The sequence below is a fragment of the Rhineura floridana genome, chromosome 3, assembly GCF_030035675.1.
Source record: "Rhineura floridana isolate rRhiFlo1 chromosome 3, rRhiFlo1.hap2, whole genome shotgun sequence".
NCBI classification, from domain to species: domain Eukaryota; kingdom Metazoa; phylum Chordata; class Lepidosauria; order Squamata; family Rhineuridae; genus Rhineura; species Rhineura floridana.
Genome location: NC_084482.1, coordinates 116,825,357 through 116,844,423, shown reverse-complemented (window position 1 = coordinate 116,844,423; position 19,067 = coordinate 116,825,357). Strand labels below are relative to the sequence as shown.

The 19,067-nt window shown below is 40.3% G+C and overlaps 1 long non-coding RNA gene across 1 annotated transcript in view; it reads left to right on the top strand.

Moving 5' to 3' along the window:
- Positions 1-19,067, top strand: part of LOC133382267 (uncharacterized) — a 90,861-nt gene that overhangs the window by 37,961 nt on the left and 33,833 nt on the right. Inside the window, exons 2-3 of the long non-coding RNA XR_009761882.1 lie at positions 5,450-5,573; positions 7,856-7,920. This is a non-coding gene — a long non-coding RNA (uncharacterized LOC133382267). The remainder of the gene's footprint in view (positions 1-5,449; positions 5,574-7,855; positions 7,921-19,067) is intronic.

Sequence of the window (19,067 nt, the reverse complement as noted above, 5' to 3'; positions counted from 1 at the left end):
TCCTTTAATCCTCGTGCAACCAGCTCCCAGAATTTACCTTCATTGTGTTCCCTTACTGTTTGTTCCAATTCTTGCCACTGAGTTTTTATATATACCCCTTTCTTATTTTTAAGTAAACTTTTATATTCCGTCCTACATTTAATTAGCTCTTCCGTTTTCTCTTTTGAAGGTTTCTTACAGGATTCTCTGATTTTTTTTTTTAATACTTTCTTAGCCTTCCTACACTCTGCATCAAACCAGCCGTGTTGGAATATCTGTTTACTTTTATCTTTAGTTGTTATTAAACAAGGTCTAAGTTCAGTAACTATTTGCTGGAAAATATCTATATGATTCGCTGAGTTATCCCCAAATTGTTGTCGCCTGCTCATCAGAAAATTGTTTTGTAGTTTTTGCTGGATGTTACTACTTAATTTGTTAGACCATTTCAGTCTCCTTTCGCCCAGCATTTCCCCGGTAAGATTAGTTGTATCTGTTATTGGCATCCGTTCCAACAAGGGATTTAAAGTCACCACTAAGGGGAGATGATCGCTTTCTGTTCTTCCAAGAATTTCAAAAGCACTTACTAAAGGGAAAAGTGAGACTGAGACCATTATATGATCGATAACACTGGCACCCAAATTGCTCAGATAGGTATAATAACCTTCAGTTATGTCCAGTGGACTCCCATGCAGCGAATATAAATTTTGATGGTATATAAATTCTAAGAATTTAAGACCTTGTTGATTGTATTTGCTGTCCATCGAGGTGTGGGGAGTTAGAAAGATCTCTTCCAGATCTAAACCGAAGGGATGAAAGAAACCTTCTGAAATTGCCCCAATTCGGGCATTAAAATCCCCGCAGATTAGAATATATGCTTGCAGGAACTTCTGATCTATCTGTTCCAGTAAAGATACTAAATCCTTCCATATCTTGGTAACGGTTACAGGGTTGTTAGACGGTGGAAAATATGTGTTTATGCAGAAGAAGGGGTCTCCAGTCTCTGTTTTTAATTGTACTGGAAGAAGATAGTTGTTTTGAGATTCCAATTTAACCAACTGGGATTCTTCGATTAATTCCAGCGATAAGAAGGACACCAGTCCACCACTACCTCTGCCCTTCTTGAATTTCTTTGTGGCTGGTAGATAGAATGATTTGTAACCCCGCAGCAGTGGAGAATTGAGTTCATTAGTCCAAGTCTCCTGTAAGCAGACTATATCATATAGTTGGAGCATCTCAATAAATTCTTTATCTGCCATCTTATTTTCCCAACCTGCCACGTTCCAGGAGATTATCTTTAACCCTTTATATTTTGTATCAAGTCATTTAGAATAGTCCAAAGAGGTTTTAGGAGAGTAATCTCTGGGCTTATTATTATCACCCTTGATCCAATATTTATCTTTAATATGGATCATGTGTTGTATTCTCCAATTTTTCTGGTTGTGGGTATGTGTTTGCAGCCTGATGTTATTTGGGTACGTTACAAATTTGGGGAGCTCGTATCTCTGATTCCTCCAGCCTCTATTTTCCCCAGTGTTATATTCCAGCCATCTTTTACTTCCAGTCTTTGGAATCCAAGTGGAAATATTATGATGCCCTTGAGAGGACTTGTTTGGTGTTCTTATGAGTTCAAATAGTAGCCCTCTGTTGGAAAACCTATGTAATAGGGACCAGAAATTGTACCCTAACTCCGAACTCCGAAATGTGAGCTCGATGCTTCCCAATTGACCAAAAGAGGGTAGACATTTGCAAAAAACTCCTTTTCTTATGTCAAGGGCTGTTCCCAATATAGATTGAATATCAGTTAGGAGTTCTTTCCACGAACTTAATCTCCCTCCTGATTTTCTCACTAACCAGTTGTGGATGATCACTTGAAAGTCATTCGGTATTCTTTCCTTTGATCTAATCCTTTTCTTATAAAAAGGGTTGTATTTACTCCTTTTCCTTCTATTGTCTTTATAGTTGTATTTTAGGGGATGTGATGATTCACTGAGTTCCTCGGTTGCCTCCCATCTACGTTGCTGAACCATACGGGGAGACTGTTGGTGAAACTTGACTGAACCATCTTCTTCTGATGGAGTTTTCAGGGTTTGCTTAAAAATATTAGGTGGGCAACTCATGTTTTCCACTATCAGTGGAGTAGAGGCCTTATCTGAATATTTATCAATTATTAAAAGTCTTGGGTCGGAGGGTGTGAGATTTAAAATGGAAACATCGTTATTGCTGAGAGCTTGCTCTTGGTTACCAACATAAGGGAATGTCTCTGAGTGCTTGTTCCAGTCTTCAAGTATATCTTTTAGTTGTTGAGTTGTTGTGTTTTGGTCGAAATCCTCCTTATGCCGAATATCTCTAACTGCTTGTTCTTTCTGTGGCACGGTGTCCTCCAAACCTTGAGTAGTAAAATTTGTCTGAGGGGCTATCGTCAAAATTCCCAACTCTACAAGGGCAACTAAAGTTCCAATGGTAGCTTTCAGGCCAGAGACTTCCTGCTGCAGTTTATCCATGTTATGAAAAATTTTTTCCGTTGTCTGCTTGGTTAAAAAACATTGATCTCTTAAAATTTCCCATGAGGAAGGAGTTTCTTCCTCGTTTTCTCCCAAAACTAAATTGCCTGAGTTTTCCTTTAAAGAATCTAGAGTTTCTTTGCTTACTGTAAGTTGTGTTTGTCTACAAAATTGGAAAGTGTCTTCTCTCAAATCAGGATCAGTGGACCAGTTTGTTGGACTTTCGTTATAGGAATGCTTGTCTGAGTTTCTTCTATCTTCTAGATGATCTCCTGTCTCAGTTATAAAACTGGTGCTGTCAAAGAAACCCAGACTCTCCATAGGTGTTAATTCTGGAGTTCTTTGGTCCATCTGCTGCTCTTTTACTTTTGTTGTAGGTTTATTACTTTTAATTATCCCACAATAGTCTAATATTGATTTTTGGATTAGATTAGGAGTTGAGCTGTTAATTATAGTACTATGGCTTTGAGCACGCGTGGTCACCATTTTGTACCCGTCAGGTGAATTTCAAAGAGTGAAATATGCTTAAACAGCACTAATTTCTCTTCACCTCCTAGCACTCTGTTCTGATTTCAATAAAAGATACTTTGGCAGCTGCAATGTTAAAGAAAGGAGTCAAGGCTTTGTAGGAGTGAGAGACTAATTAGTTTGTAATATGCAAGGGGGGTCGTGACGTCAAAGCTGTTAAAGGTCCATGTAGAATTACTCCTTCCAACTCACAAAAATGTTTCTACCCCCTTATGTAGTTTATAGTTCAGGTTTACTTCTGCTCTCGTGCTCCTACGAGTAAGAATTCAGTTTAGTGTTTTAGAACTCTTCTCTCTCCGTTGAAATTGCAGCTACATTGATGTTTATATTAATTAAGTGAGGTGCCGAGCCGCTGGGAAAAAGATAATAGAGAGTACCTGTGTATGTGCGCTGGAATTACGTCTATTCCACTACAGAGATGTACTTGAAAAGAAACTGGAGCTTCCTTGCTTCCTTGCGATACAATAAAGAAGCAGTCGATGTTTTCAGCTTGCTGTTCCTGTGTGTTCCCCTCCTCCAGGTCTCAACATAAACTGCTTTGTAGCTTATCTCTCCGGTTTCTCACTTTTCCTTTCAGATGTTTTCAAAAGCCCAGGGAAGATAGAGGAGTTGTCTTACTCCTATATTGAGTCCGTTCACTTTAGATAACTCACAATGGCCAAAGATATAAAATTAATATAGGAGCCGAGTAATCATTCAACCGACTCAGTCGCCATCTTGGCCCCCTCCCCTCTCTCATCCAGTCCATTATCGCAGCCAGGCAACGGTTCATCACATTAACAGCCTCACCTGAAGACGATGAAAAGGAGAAGTAGAGTTGGGTGTCATCAGCGTACTGATGGCAACGCACTCCAAAACTCCTGATGACCGCACCCAGTGGCTTCATGTAGATGTTAAAAAGCATGGGAGACAGAACTGACCCCTGCGGGACCCCACATTGGAGAGCCCATGGTGTTGAGCAATGTTCCCCAAGCACTACCTTCTGGAGACGACCCACCAAGTAGGAGCGGAACCACTGCAAAGCTGTACCTCCAACTCCCAACTCCACGAGCCTCTCCAGAAGGATACCATGGTCGATGGTATCAAAAGCCGCTGAGAGATCAAGGAGAATCAACAGAGTAACACTTCCTCCATCCCTCTCCCGACATAGGTCATCAAACAGGGCGACCAAGGTTGTCTCAGTGCCGAAACCGGGCCTAAAACCCGATTGAAATGGGTCTAGATAATCGGTTTCATCCAATAGTGCCTGGAGCTGGCCAGCAACCACTCGTTCCAGGATCTTGCCCAGGAATGGAACATTCGCGACTGGTCTATAGTTGTTAAGGTTTTCAGGGTCCAAGGAGGATTTTTTCAGGAGTGGTCTCACTACCGCCTCTTTCAGACGGCCAGGGACCACTCCCTTTCGTAAAGAGGCATTTATCACTTCCCTGGCCCAGCCGGCTGTTCCATCCCTGCTAGTTTTTATTAGACAAGAAGGGCAAGGATCTAGAGGAGAAGTGGTAGCACGCACCTGTCCAAGCACCTTGTCCATGTCCTCGAGCTGAACCAACTGAAACTCATCCAATAAAACATGACAAGGCTGTGCTCCGGACACCTCATTCGGATCAACTGCTGTAAACTGGGAGTCTAAGTCCCGACGAATGCATAAGATCTTATTCTGGAAGTGCCCAGCAAACTCATTACAGCGGGCTACCGATGACATTATCGAGTCCTTAGGGCCAGAATGAAGTAGCCCTCGGACAACTCTAAAGAGCTCCGCTGGTCGGCAAAGAGATGACTTAATAGTGGCAGCAAAATATTGTTTTTTCGCCACCCTCACCGCTCCTAAGTACAACTTAGTAGAGGCACTTACCAGTGCATAATTGCATCCGTCAAATTGCTGATTTGTGATGTATTGCTGCTGTTCTTGTTGTAAGCTGTTTTGAGCATTTTTTAATGTGTTTGTGGAAAAGTGACAAATAAAGTGATGAGGGTGTTATGATCCTATCCCTAGCACTGCAGAGTTTAAAACAAAAGAAAAAAGTGGAGTCTTCTTAATGGATATTTTTCCAGTGTACGGCTGCAATTCTGTGCATATTTACTTGGGAATTAAACTGAATAAACTCAGATGTACATCTGAGTAAACATGTTTAGGATTTGGTTGCAAGAGATCAAATATCAAAATTTCAGGCTGTTCTCCACTATTATGGGAGAGTAAAAAAAGAAGAAACAGTTTTACACAAGTCTGCTAAATAACTTAAACCTTAGGAATGAATTCTTCATTTAGGTTGCAACCCAATGCATGTCTAATCAGAAGTAAGTTTCATTGGGTTCAATGGGATTTACTCCTAGCTAAGTGTGTATTGGATTGCAGCCTTAGCAGAGTTCTAGAAGTATTTTTTTTAAAATACAGTGCAGTCCTATGCATCCTACTCCATGGAACTCACTCTCCTTAATTTCAGGCAACCACTTTTGAACAGTTTGATGTACAGACAAGCCTGATAATCTCAATGTGCTGTGCTTTCACTCTTTGAATAATGATCAAGAAGAAAAAGTCCAACTACGTTCAGTAGAATTTATGCCCAGGTAAGGGGGTCTTAATTTTTAATTTGCCCAGGTAGTCTTAATTTTTAAAACAAAAGCTTTAACAAGGATGATTACTAAAAATATTATTCAGTCTGATATATATAATACCTACAGGAAAACCCTGATGATTCCCAGGTTTATCCAACTATAGCTAGTATCTAGCGGCATGTACTAAATTTAGTCCAGATTCATTGCAGAAATGCCATTTCACTTCCTTTAAAAGCTGTGTTTGTTGCATGTTTGTGCCCATGGATGTACTGTCTTTCAAAGAGCAAGTACTGTATACTAGCCAGACAACTCAGGATGGGCTGATGAGTTGGGCATAAATTTGGATGTGCCTTTTTAAATGACCTGCCATCGCTATTGAAAATGTTGTGAACAGCATCTCTTCTATAATTCTGAGACTTCACTAAATCATTCTCACATAAGCTTTACTTTTCACTGTAACCTTAAAGGATAATTTTATTTTAAGATTTTTATTATTGTTTTGTTCTTAATAGAAAGAAATGAAGTTAAGGACTTATTCTGTTTCCAGAGATCAAATTCTAGGTTTGTATGGCAAAAGAGTTTTAGAACCTGGTTTAAAGCATCTGATGCTGACCACATACAAATTTAGATACAAAGCTACCCAGACTACTGATCTGACCAAGAGATATTATGGTGTTACTATGGTAAATAAATACACTTGCCATGCGGTTTAGGTCAGGGATAGCCAACATGGTCCACTCCAGATGCAGTTGGACTATAACTCCTATCATTCTTGACCATTGGCCATGTTGGTTGGAGCTAATGGGAGCTATAATCTAACATCTGGAAGGCACCTGGTCTTGGGTCTGTGACTGAGATTATGGATTATAATCTGAAATGAAATCATCCTCAACTATTACAATATTTAGAGGAATATTTTGCCATGGAACTGAAAGACCTAAGCAGGCTGTTAGAAGGAAAGGGATGTTTTGAGAAATATGTGAAACAAAAGAAGAATGATCTCTTACACGCTTCAAATGATCCTTAGCATCAGAAGGACACAAGAATAATGGCACTTTGAGAGCAAATGACATGATGCCATTTGCTTTCATTATTGTTGCCAACAGTCCATACAATTTAGTGTCAGGAATGCAATGCAATGAAAACTGAGCGAGTACCAGTTGATATTCTATGCTATTGCTAATTCTAGGTGAAAGTGTTGACTGCTAGACAAAGCACAAAATGTGGGGTATGGAAGTGCTCAAAGGAGAAAACACTTGATTGGGATAAATGAAAATTTAAATATGAATAGTATGAAGAGTGAGTTAGTTGTCTTATTAATACACAATACTTTCTCTTTGAAAGATAGTGCCAATCCTAGCGATCAATGAGCTACATTTCTGCTGTGATTTTAAAAAACTCCACAGATGTCTTCACCTTCTATAATGTCATATGTGAAAACTATGGGGAGCCATGTGCTTCTTCAGGATTGAATTATTATGCTAAGAATACCTTTTGAGAACCCGTGGCAAATTGGAAAAGTCTGGGATTCCCACTTCTATATTTTGGATGGGAAAATTAACTCAAGACACAGATGAGAGCTGATATAATGATGCTCTGGACCTAGGAGCATATACTGACAAAGGGGGCAGATACAGTTATGTGCTGCAATATCACTAATGTTTCTGCTTCCCTGTTGAAGAATTTTGTGTTCTCACTATTCTTAGGTAAGAGTAAAGCCCCTTTCACACATTTAGCCCATGAAAGAGGCTCCATGTGATGCCCAGGGAGCAGGGCCATACCATGAGTCCTGCCCCCAGCATTTGGGTATACTACTGGCCCTGACCTCAGATGTCCACACATTGGCGTGGGCATTCATAGGAAGGAAACCTATGCATGAGCAGCTGCTTGCATGTAGGCCTCAGTGCAACTGAGACCCCACACGATAAAGAATTTGTGGTATTCTTAGTCAGTCCTAATAAATCTGGGAGATTGGGCCAGTATTGCCTGACTGGGTTTTGATTATTTTTTTTAATGGGCCAGCCCAGCTTCCTTTGCTGTTGTATATCTGAGAATACCAAGTGCAGATTCTCAGGAGAGGGATCCTAAAACTAGAGGGAGATGATTTTCTACCATAAGAACATGTAAATTTGATGTCTGTTTGTGATTCTGTATTTTACTGTGTATTTGATTATTGTTAGCCACCTAGAGAACCATTTGGTAGAAAGGCAGGATACAAATTATGTATAGCGTACCTTTCCCAATACTTTTCTGCTTGTTGCCATTTTAGCTCTGTATAATTATCTCTTGCCTAGACTGTTGTGATCTTCTTCTCCCTGATGTTCCATGGTTTCACTTTGGTCTGATCATATGAAATAAGGTAATTTCCCCATTTCTAACAATCTTTCCCATGAATGTCAATGAGTCCATATTTTATGTATTCCAGTATTTAAATTATGACAGCTGAGAAGTTTGGCCATTTTTTAAGCAATGAGTTAGCAGCTGGATTATGGCCCACTAATGCCATTAGGTTTTTGTAAGACAGACGGCTGCTTTTCTAACCATTTATTATTTTAATGAAGAAGAGTCACATTTTAAGCCTTGTTAAAAAGTCATTTAATCAATTGCAAAAGAAACAAAGATGTTTGAAACTGAACATTAAACGTAATCTCTGTCCATCAGAGCAGAAATTATAAGTTTTAGAGAAGCTTGAAGGGACAATTCTAAGAATAAAACAATTATCCTGCTAATGAAATTGCAGCTATTTTTTGTTTTGGACACTGAGAAATCTCTTCAGACATTTTGATACTCAGTATAGATGAGACTGAAGAGGGCAAGGAAATAAATTGTTTGCAGAAAAACCTTTATCCTTCAGTCTGGTCGATGTACTCCAGATAGGGCCTTTAAAGTTGTTGGGTTAGTAGATTTCCCTGAAACATCTGACTAGCTACTGGTCTGAGATTCCATCAAAGCAAAGCTCAAATGCTGACATACTTTATCATCTGCAAGGCTAAATTACAATCTGCATATAAAGAAAAAGAAGAGTATACAAATCAAAGGAAGCTGTGTATTGATCCATAAGAAAAATCCACTATGCATAAAACCTGAAACAAATATTTTATTTTTAAAGAAGTGTTATTTTTCTAAATACTACTTGAAATGGCCTATTTCAGTCCACCATGGAATAACGTCCATTGAATCCTTTCAATATACATCCAAAAGACAATAGTCTCATTTATTGTTCCACAATTTATCAAAAAGATGACAAATAGATTGATGCCGCTCTCAAGCCAAAAACTAAAACATATCACGTTAAACACACACTCAAAGCTCTTCATTTTGTTCATCTAGACTAGCAACGTAATACTCATTTAATGAACTATACACATATTAACTATTTGTAATTGAAAAGTCAAAAGGAAATGAGTAAAACATGGTTTGCCGAGACCAAATTCTTTTCCTGTTGTCTGTTCCAATCAGAAGAAGTAGATGTGTTTCAGTTGAGTGAACTTGACAGAACTGCCTGCTTTGACCAGCAGGCAAGCAGCTAGTTTGATGACATATTCTTGCCTTCACCTGAGGAAATTCCTTAGAATTGCCACTGGTGGCAGAAGCGGAAGTAGATTGTAGCTGACAATGGACTATAACATCATATCGACTTGTGTAAAGTTTTCCAATTCAGAAGGACTTTTGTCATGTGTTATTGCTGCTTATGCTGAGAGATCCATGAGGTGATCAGAGGAAAGGTCAGCTGTCACACTAAATACAAGTTGTGTCACCTTCATTTAAAGGGAAATGACACCAGACTCCCAAAGTAATGGCAGGGGGGAGGGCACCGACATCTGGATTTTATACCAATTGGACATAATTGTTCTGGCATGAATGTTTAGCTCTAGTCAAGTATGCTTTATTTTCTTTTAAATGATTATTCCTGTTGCACAAGCAGCAACAAGTGTTTCTCTCTTCATTTTAGCAAGCAGTGAGAAGTTAAGGACAAGCTTTGCAGGATCCTGCCTCTGTTGAAAAGGAAGGTGTCTCAGTAAAAGGCCTTTTAGCATACAATTTGCAAGTTGGGAAGGAGAAGAAGGGGGAAAGCAGCAAACACAAGCCACATTTATTTCCATGCAATTCTGTAATCACTTACCTAGGAATGAGTCCCACTAAACTTAATTGGACTTACTACTGAGTAGGTATGAGTAAATCTGAGTTTTGGTTTATCTCAGTTTCTCATTTTTCCAATCTGAAATTCATTTCTCCACATTCCCATTCTCCCATTCCACTGCTGCACAAACAAGCCAGGAAAGCAAGCACCCCCCCTTCCATGCTTTGAGTGCTATACTCCAGACCAGAGCTTGGAAGTAACTAGCTACAAGTAACGAATTACTTGTAATTCATTACTTTTTTGAGTAATGAGTGGGTAATTCCTTTACATTTTGATTGTAATAGAACTAGGAGTAATTTTACTACTTTTGTGGAGTAATTGTAACATTTCCAGAACTACTTTTGGGCATTACTTGGGGGGGAGCAGGGGAAGTCTTCTGCTCCTCTGATTTGTGGATGAAAATCATGTTCCTCAAATTGGGCTTCTGTGCAGTGTCGCTCTTTCCTCATGCTCCGTGGATGGGTAGGAGGAGAGGAGGAAGGAGGTGGAGAGTGAGACGGGGTGGAGTGGAGAAAACAATTATTTTAAAAAACAGATAGTGGTGGTGAAGAATGGAGTGGAGGGGAAAAGGATCCGGAGGTCAAGAACATGGATAAAGGAGGAGAAAGGAGGAGGTAGCAGCAGAATGGAGATAAAGAACTGTGGAGGTGAAAGATGAAGACGTGTGTGAGTGTGTGTGTGAGTGTGAGTGTGTGTGTGTGTGAGTGAGTGAGTGAGTGAGTGAGAGAGAGAGAATACTGTGTTTGCACTTGGCACACAAAGTGGTCTCCACCACCCTCTCTGGCTACTGTGCTGCATTTGCAGTATTTTAACTTTTTTACATCTTAGGGGAAAATGTTTGCTTGAGTGAGTGTCCCTTAGTTGGTGGCAGGGCAGGATCCAGGAAGCGGTTAAGTGAGAGAGATAAATTATGCTGGCTGGCTGAGGGGGGGGGTTGACATGCAAATATATGAGTAGTGTCCTCAGCCCCTCCCCACCACCCTTACCAGCTGAGAGACCACCATTGCTATTTTATGAATAAAAATAATTATTCTACTACCTCTGTATGTGTTTGTTTATTTTTAATGTTGTTTTAGGCTACTTAGATGTGCAGCAGCCAAGGCCAGCTCCTTGTAGGCGGTTTTTTTTAAAGTAACTGAAATGTAATTGTAGCAATTACTTTGGAGGAAAAGTAAAGTAATCAGTTACTTTCACAGCAATTGTAATTGTAACGGTAATTACTACTTTTTTGGGCCATGTAACTGTAATTTATTACTTTTTAAAAGTAATCCTCCAAGCTCTGCTCCAGACCTACTTCACAGGGTTATGGTGAAGATTAAAGAGGGGAGGATTGTGATGTTCCTGTATTAATATAAATATGGTAAGTGCTGTATGTATAGAAGATACATGGTAAGTGGAATGAAAGAGGAGGGGGGAGTAGATGAGCAGTAGAATGCTGGATGATTGGCTGAGCATTTGAATGGCTGAGAGTATAAATGGATGAATGACAGTTGAATCTGGGAGGTGTTTAGAGATGTTTGGGAGGTGTGTTTGGGAGGTGTTTTGGGTTGTTTTGGTGGTGTTTGGAGGTGGGTGTTAGGTGGTGGATGTCAGGAGAGTGTGGAGAAAGAGGGAGTGGGATTTCTAGTTAATGATAAGTCAAGTATCACAGGAATAGATGAAACCATATGCTTAAGTACCATTAGAAAAGTAATCTTGTTATTTCTGTTATTTAATAAATACTATTTTGGTTTACCGAAGGCCTGATCCTTGGCTGGGGTTTCACAGACCAGAAGGGAGGGTAAGGTAATTACCAAGGCTGAAGGGCAACAGTAACAAATGGTGGCAGTGGTGAAGAGGAGAATAATAGCATTACAAGTATCCAGAGCAACCCCAAGTTATATGAGTTATCTACATTGATACAAGGGGGTTGGGAACAGCATAAGCACGGAGTCACAAAAGTAACCAGACAGAGAGAGGCTCAGACAAAGTCTCTGGAAACATTGGTTATAGAACATGACTGGTGGTGCTAGTGAGATCTGTGCTAGAGCAGAGAGAGAAACCATAAAAAAGGACAGTCCTGACTGGTGGAGTCCCTGGTGGTGCCTAGTGAAAGGCAGTAGCCACAAGCAGGTAGGAACCTGACAGGGAGAGCCAGGGAAGGGCGTCACAGGTGGTGGCTGTAGCAGTGGGATACGGACAAAAGAGAGTCCCTAACAGTGGTGTGGCAAACAGAAATAACAAATAAAGATTACTTGTGAGAGAAACTGGCAAAGAGTGTGCGGAAAAGAGTGAGTGAACTCCAACAACATGGCTGAATATATAAAGATGAAAAGAGAGGAGCTGGTGGAGAAGTGCATAACATTCAATTTACCTCACAAGGGTAAAGGAGTAGACGAATTGCGGGTAGCACTGATAGCTTTTACAACTGTCCAGCAAAAACAACCTATCAGGGAAGAGACCCCAGAAGGGTATTCAAGCAATCCCGCTTATATAGAGTATTTGAGAGAGAAGTTAAGATGGGAGGCTGATGAGAAAGACAAGCAGCGGGAGTTGGAAACTGAGAGATTGAGAATGGATACTGAAAGGATGAGAATGGGGTTTGAGGAGAGGGAGAAGCAATGAGCATTGGATGCTGAGATAAAGGTGGAAAAGTTAAAGTTTGAAAGAGAGAAGTTTCATTCTGATGAAACAAGAAAGGACAGAAATGAAACTAAAATAAAGGTGACACTGAAAGATTTTGCAATGTTTGAGCCTGGACAAGATCCACAGAGTTACCTCAGCACTTTTGAAAAGGCAGCTCAAGTGTGGGGGCTACCGGAGGATAAATATATGCAATATTTATCAAACCTGATCAAAGGGGAATTGGCAGAAGTATACCAATATTTCCCCTCAGACAGGCCCATCACCTATGCTGAGTATAAAGAGGCAGTATACAAAAGATTCAGACTGGGACCTGACTATTTTAGAAAGTTATTCCGAAACTGTCAGATCCAAGCAGGGAGGTCTTTTGTTGAACTGGGAGCAAAGTTGATGGATATATTTGGAAAGTGGATGAGTAGTGCCAAAGCTCAGTCAGTGGAAGAGGTGAAAAGCCTCATGATACTGGATCAATTATTCCATCAGTTACCACCAGAAATAAGGCTCCTTGTCAAAGACCGTTCCCCTACATCGGTGCAGGAGGCCACAGAGATGGCGGATCACTTTGCCTCCAATAGAACTGGCTGGGTGGGGAAAACATCAAGAGAGTTTAAACCCAGACCATATAATGGTGGCAGAAAGGATGTAGTACCACAGAGAGTGAGTCCTCCAATAAAACCTGAAGGGCACAGGACACACCAGAGTGGATCTGTGTACCCTAAAATGGAGGAGAAATTATGCTATAAATGTGGTAGACCGGGGCACCAACGTTTTCAATGTGAGGTTGCCAACCCCATTAGTAATCCTGCTCAGGGAAGGGCAGTGAAAACAGAACCAAAAGAACTGGAAATGAGAAAGGTTCAATTCTGCCAGATAAACTGGACAGAAGTAAAAGACTTTGATACGAGTCTAAGAGAGGAAGTGTGTGTTCAAGGGGCAAATTATTGGGCATTGCTTGATACTGGTGCCGCTCAGACGTTACTGAGGCCAGATTTAATAAAATCGGAGGAAATATTACCTCAGGAAACGGTGACTATCCAAGGAGTAAGGGGTGGACCAGAAAGCTTACCCATGGCCCTAGTAAACATACAGTGGAGAGGCAGAGAGGCAAAATATAGAGTAGGTATTAATGCCCAACAACAAGAACCAGTGATACTGGGAAGAGATGTAATGGGGGCACAAGGAAAAATATATGTGGTAACCAGACGACAACTTGGCAGAGAAACAGAAGCCATGTTAAAAGGGGCTGAAGAAAACAGGGTGGAAACTGTTAGCGAGCCTAAGGTCATCATAGCAACCCTTGGCAGGCCTGCTGAAAGAGACAAACTGTATCAAGTGGTCTCTAGTGAAGAGGCAGAGCAGCTCAGGGAAGAGCTGGATAAAGATACAAGTTGGAAGCAAATAAAGGACCAAGCCCTGACACAAAAGATTCCCTTTACTGACAAACTGAGGAATCAAATTGCTTTTTAATACATTTTAAAGCTTTTTTTTTTTAAAAAAGATGTTTTTAAAGATGTTTTGTTTTAATGTTTTTAAGGATGTTTTGTTTTAATATATTTTAAAGTCTGTTTTATGATGTTTTAGAGTGTTTTTAGTACTTTTTTAGTTTTTAGTACTGCCCTGGGCTCCTATTGGAGGAAGAGTGGGATATAAATCTAATTAATTCATACATATATGCAATGGTTGGATACTTGATACAGAACCTTTTTGATAGTGACACCCAGAATCTGGAATTGCACCCAAAAGAGAGATACCTGGCCCCATTCCTGCTCACTTTTTGACAAGCAATGAAGACAGTTTTATTTCATTGCATTTCCCCAGGATACTGCTTTTAATAAGGATTTGACTATCATTGCTTCTGCTTTTTTAGCTTTGTTGTACATATGTTTCTTAGGTCATTTGATTGTTATTTTATTGTCTGAAAGTCTCTTTCGTTATTTTTATAGGAAGGTGGGGCAGACATTCTAGAAATACATAAAATAAGATCTGGTCCATGAAGAGAAAATGGGTGATATCTAACTGAATCAAATTCTGAGTAGACCCATTAAAATAAAGCTTCAAATGATGCTTTGTTCCTCCACAGAAATAACCATCTGTACCCATCCCTAAAAGCCTCACTAGCATTTGTTTTTATGCCCAATATTCTTTTACATGCAATAGGAGGACATTGGTTATCTTTATTATTATGTGGTTACAAGAATGCAATGAAGTGACAGTTGACTGACAGTCTTCTTATATACCCCCTTTCCACTTATACACTCAGTTTGAAAAGAACAACAAAAAAGACATCAGTAACTCAAAAAATAACACTGAATCCACAGACAAATTGTGAATTTGGAGAAACAGTTACTTTGCAAGAATTCACTTTTGACCCTGAACCAAGATAGTCAAAGAACCAACTTGACAACTGAGATACTTGGGGCTTTAAATGTTTTCCTGTTTTACTGATGGAGGTGTTATTATGCTTTTTCATATATATTTAAAGTGTCAGCTCTATTGAAAATCATTCTTACGTTGCTTAGTTGGAGACTGTTTTGCGGTCGTAGGTCTCTTTAGCTTCACAAAGAAAATAAAAATAAAAACAATGTTTATGAAAGCAAAACGGCATGTAGTTCCTAATGTTTAAAATCCATCAACAAGGATCTGTGCCATGGAGGATATAACTTATAGACTGAGAGAAGAATGTGGTAAATATTTTTGTGTGTCAAGAAAACTACTATTTTCTACTCTAAATAGACAGAAGATGGCAGGAACTCAGTAGCAGAGTTAAGGCCCTTGAAAAGACTCTCCACAAACGATGGCTCTTTCTTTCTCTGGGAGGCAAAACGTTTCTACCTTTAATCTTAGCCTAATGAGAAGAGTTTTGTCCCACAGTACCTGAGTTCAAAAGGACAAGATGAGACAGATGCTTCTGCTACTTCCAAATCACTCACCTTCACTCAAATCTCTGCAGCACTTGTGAGTGAGCTTACATTCTAATACAGTATTTGCATTGTATTACAATGGAACACCCATCACCAAAGGAGCTGCTTCTGTTGTCCTTGAGAATCAGGTTAACTGTAAGGCCAAAGTCACCCTTGAATTTGCAGGTGTTTCAGTGATCACTTTGAAATCTTCCAAGAGGGGCACATAATAATGTTTAAGCTTATGTGAACACAACAAAGAGACTTGTGGCGCCTTAAACACCAACACATTTATTGTGGCATAAATGGGTGTGGACTACAGTCTAGTCAGATGTATGAAGTGTTATCCTAAGTTGCAGGTACAGATATATGCATGGTTAGAATCATAGAGAGTCATAGAATAGTAGAGTTGGAAGGGGGGTAAGAAGGGGCATCTCTCTCCCTGACTGGATCACCGCATCCAGTGGGGTCACCACTTAGCGGTTGCAAAAGACAATTCAATTTTGGAACATGGAATATACGGACATTGCTGGACAATACAGACAGTGAATGTCCTGAACGCAGGACTGCCATCATTGCGAGGGAGTTGAGACATTTTAATATTGACATAGCAGCACTCCAAGAAACTCGAAGAGCAGGAGAGGGACAATTGAAGGAAGAAAAAGGTGGTTACACCTTCTTCTGGAAAGGACTGCCTGAACAAGAATGATGAATACGTGGAGTAGGCTTTGCTATTAAAAATGATATTGTGAAGCTCTTGTCAGAAGTTCCTATCGGCATTAATGAACGACTCTCAACTCTCCGGTTAAAACTCGCCAAAAACCAGCAGGCAACTATTCTAAGTATTTATGCACCAACATTAGATGCTGATGAAGACATCAAGGAAATTTTTTATACCCAGCTGGACACCATCTTATCAGAGATAACTAAGGAGGATAAAATTATCCTCTTGGGTGATTTCAATGCAAGAGTTGGGTGTGATTTTGATTTATGGTGAGAAACCATTGGGAAAGAAGGAGTTGGCAATAGCAACCTGGCATTCTACTTCTGACTAAATGTTCAGAGCATAATCTTGTTATCACAAACACACTCTTTTGCCAGAAAGATAAATTTAAAACATCATGGAAGCACCCTCGGTCAAAGCACTGGCATCTCCTGGATTACATAATTGTCCGTGCCAGAGATCGTCGTGATGTACTCCTCACCAGGGCCATGACGAGTGCCGATGACTGCTGGGCATATCATTGATTAATTCGATCCACTATGGCCATTAATATTGTTCCTCAACAAGGAAGAAAACCAAGGCTCCAAGGAAGAAAACCAAGGCATAAAATGAACATCACACCCTTCAAGATCCTATTAAGTGAGCTTGCTTTCAAACAACTCTCAAGAAATATCTACCTATGGAACTCCCTGAAAACATCGAGGAACACTGGATTAAACTGAAGACATCCATTACTGCAGCATGTGAACAAACTATTGGATAACAAACTAAGAAACATCAGGATTGGTTTGATGAGAACATATCATTGACAAGAAAAGGAAAGCCTTCCAGATATGGCAAAAAGACATTAACTGTGCTGCTAAGAAAAACATCTATGCCAGTGCAGAGGCTGAGGTCCAAAGAACTAGAGAACTTAAGAACGCCTGGTGGATAAAGAAAGCTCAAGAAATCCAGCATTTTGCAGATGCTCATGATGCACAGGGCTTTTTTAATGCCACAAAGGCCATCTACGGGCCAACAAATTATGGTACAAATCCATTACATTCAGTAGATGGTACCATACTTCTAAAGGATAAAGAATCTATTGCACTGCATTGGAAAGAGCATTACCACCACCTCCTTAATCGTAACTCTTATGTGGCTGGTCTTCTCGCAAATCCCACGACAACAAATTAGAGATGAGCTTGCAGTATTCCCTAATTTGGATGAAGTCAGTAAAGCCATTAATCAAATGAAGAATAACAAAGCTGGTGGACCTGATGGGATTTCTGCTGAAGTATTTAAAGAAGGTGGGCCTGAACTTACACAACAACTTCATAAGCTCATCGAAACAAATCTGGATGAGGGAGGAGATCCCAGAAGACTTTAGGGATGCCATAATTATCATTCTTTTCAAGAAGGGTGATAGAACAGATTGTGGGAACTACTGAGGCATATTTCTTCTAGCTACCACAGGTAAAATCCTTGCCTCAGAAAAGAGGAAGGTTTTAACTTGGCGCCGAAAGGATAACAATGTCGGCACCAAGCGCACCTCATCGGGGAGACTGTTCCACAGTTCGGGGGCCACCACTGAAAGGCCCTAGTTCTTGTTACCACCCTCCGAGCTTCTCTATGAGTCGGAACTCGGAGGAGGGCCTTCGATGTAGAACGCAGTGTACGGGCAGGTTCGTATCGGGAGAGGCGTTCCAACAGATATTGTGGTCCTGCGCCGTATAAGATATGATCTTCACTGCACGACAGCTTCAAGAAAAATGCAGGGAGCAAACCCGACCTCTGTATATGGCGTTTATTGATCTGACTAAGGCCTTTGATACTGTAAATCAAACTGCTCTCTGGATCATCCTTCTGAAAATTGGATGCCCTGATAAATTTGTGAATATTTTGCGACTCCTCCATGACAACATGACAGCGACAATTTTGGACAACAGTGGCTCTCAAAGTGATCCATTCAAAGTTGGATCAGACGTCAAACAGGGGATGCATCATTGCTCCGACCTTATTTGCTATTTTCATTGCCATGATTCTACACCTTGTTGAGGGGAAACTTCCCACTGGTGTGGAACTCACATATCGAACAGATGGAAAGCTTTTTAATCTCAGTAATCTCAGTAAAGCAAAAAGTAAAGTAATTATAACCTCTGTTGTAGAACTTCAATATGCCGATGATAATGTAGTCTCCACACATTCAGAGGAACATCTTCAAACTATCCTAAATGTCTTTGCAGAAGCATATGAAAAGCTTGGCCTCCCGCTTAACATCAAAAAACCAAAGTGCTTCATCAGCAGGTACGAACCAATCCCTCTGTAGCACCATCAATCCAGCTTAATGGTGTGACGCTGGAGAATGTTGATCACTTTTCTTATCTTGGCAGCCATCTCTCTGTAAAAGCTAACATCGATGCTGAAATTTAGCATCATCTGAGCCCTGCAGGTGCCGCATTCTCCCAAATGAAGCATAGAGTGTTTGAGGATTGGGATATTCGCAGGGAGACCAAAATGCTTATTTACAAAGTCATTGTACTACTGACCTTACTGACCTGTGAAACATGGACCATCTATAAACGCCACTCTCAACTTCTTGAAAGATTCCACCAACGCTGCCTCCGGAAAATTCTACAAATTACTTGGGAAGATAGGTGGACTAATGTTAGCATATTGGAAGAAGCAAAGACTAGCAGTGTTGAAATCGTGATCCTCCAACATCAACTTTGCTGGACTGGCCATGTTGTTCGAATGCCTGATCACCGTCTTCCTAAGTATGGAAAATGGAATATCGGTGGACAGCAAAAGAGGTTTAAAGATGTTCTTAAAGTTATTCTAAAAAAATGTAATGTAAACATCGAGTACTGGGAAGCTTTGGCCTATGAGCTTCCCAGTTGGAGGTCGGCTATTATCAAAGGTGCTATGGACTTTGAAGAAGCACAAGTACAGGGCAAAAGGGACAAACGAGCTAAGCGGAAGGCACGTCAAGTAAATCCTCATCGTGACCATCTTCCATCTGGAAACCTATGTCCTTGTGATGTCCCTGTATATATATATAATACTGTAAATATGGTAACTGTGGGTTTATTAGAGTATATGTGGTAAGTAGACTGAGTGAGAGGGGGGAGTACATGGGT